Consider the following 1,720-nt stretch of genomic DNA (forward strand, 5'->3'; position numbering starts at 1 on the left):
TATTTTTAGTAGAGACGGGGTTTCACCATGTTGACCAGGATGGTCTCGATCTCTTGACCTCGTGATCCACCCGCCTCGGCCTCCCAAAGTGCTGGGATTATAGGCGTGAGCCACCGCGCCCAGCCTTCCCTGGAGGCTCTTGATGAGAATCCATCTCCTTGCTTTCAGCTTCAAATGCTGCTTGAGACCCTTATCTCACAGCTGCCTTCATCCCCAAAGCCAGCAGTGGCGGACGTGGCTTTCCCCCATTGCCTCTCTGTTCTCTGAGGCTCCTGCCTGATCTTGCACATTGGACACTCTCCCCATCTGAAAACCAGGAGGGAGCAGATACCAGACCATCAGGGTGGGAGCCCAGGGGGGTCCTCTGAGGGGCAGATCCCAGTCTGGATACCCACAGAATGCTGGGGTAAGGGCACCCTAACCAATGGGGTGTGGCTAGCAGCACTTTCCCTGCTCAGTGCACATTCCCTGCTCCATTCCACACAGGCCTGCAGATGTGCTGGTGGCAGAACCAGGCACTCCAGGAGAGGGCCCACGGTCCTGTCGGGCATTGCCACAGCCTTGCCTGGAGAAGCAGAGCCTCCCCCAGCATCCAGCTGGCCAGCAAGTTTTCAAGAACTCTACACTTTTCCCAAATAAGCTGCACAGGTACAGTGAAATTATCTTCTCTTTTCTAACACAGCCACCCTATGCTCCAGTACTGGCTGCAGCACAGCTCTAGAATGAGGGATCATTTCTATCACAGACAATGCAAAGCCTCCTTTCCACTCCCATGGCAAAGGCCTCTGTGGACCACTTTCCTATGGGAACAGGTCCATAGACCTAGTAGGAGCAGTGCTGGGGGAGTCTGTGGGACCTCATACCCCAGAGTCTGGATCCCCCTCTGTGGCGTGCCCCGCTCTTTCTGTGAGGCCTACACCAGCCACTTCTGCTCTGAGACCCTTTCTGTGTCCTCCAGCTCCTCCTATCAGTCCAGGGGTAGGGTGGGGTTTCCAAGGCCTCTGGAAGACAGAGCTCAGAGGGGCAAAGTCCCTGCCCTGAGGCTACCAGCAGGTGCCTGCAAAGAGCAGAGTGGGCAGTGTCTGGTGTGGAGCCTGTACTTAGTGGGACAGGGCCATTGTGAGGGTCCAGGCCAGCCTATCTGAGACCTCTGCTCACTGCTCCAGTCTGTCCAGGCTCTGGGTCTCCTGGGCCCCACACCAATGGCATCTTTGTGAGGATTAGATTATGCTACCCTTCCTGCACCCTGGGTGTCCCAACCCTTAGCCAAGGCACATGACCCAGCCCTTTACAGTCTGGTCTGGACATGGCACCTGCTAGGCCCAGGCCAGCAGCTCTGTGGGATGGACCCCACTCCCCCACTGGTATATGCCTCCTGGGTCTGAGGATTCTTTTTTTTTGAGGTGGAGTCTCACTCTGTTGCCCAGGCTGGATTGCAATGGTGTGATCTCAGCTCACGCAACCTCCGCCTCCCAGGTTCAAGCCATTCTCCTGCCTCAGCCTCCCAGTAGCTGGACCTATAGGCACACCACCAACCCGGCTAATTTGTTTTATTTTGGTTAGTTTGTTTGTTTGTTTTGAGACGGAGTCTCACTCTTGTTACCCAGGCTGGAGTGCAATGGCGTGATCTCGGCTCACCGCAACCTCTGCCTCCTGGGTTCAGGCAATTCTCCTGCCTCAACCTCCTGAGTAGCTGGGATTACAGGCACACGCCACCATG

The 1,720-nt window shown here is 56.0% G+C and overlaps 1 long non-coding RNA gene across 1 annotated transcript in view; it reads left to right on the forward strand.

Moving 5' to 3' along the window:
- LOC108290963 overlaps positions 1 to 642 on the forward strand; it is a 4,422-nt gene extending 3,780 nt beyond the window's left edge. Inside the window, exon 3 of the long non-coding RNA XR_001819767.2 lies at positions 487 to 642. This is a non-coding gene — a long non-coding RNA (uncharacterized LOC108290963). The remainder of the gene's footprint in view (positions 1 to 486) is intronic.
- Positions 643 to 1,720: the final 1,078 nt, after the last annotated feature.

The sequence above is a fragment of the Cebus imitator genome, unplaced genomic scaffold, assembly GCF_001604975.1.
Source record: "Cebus imitator isolate Cc_AM_T3 unplaced genomic scaffold, Cebus_imitator-1.0 Scaffold444, whole genome shotgun sequence".
NCBI lineage: Eukaryota > Metazoa > Chordata > Mammalia > Primates > Cebidae > Cebus > Cebus imitator.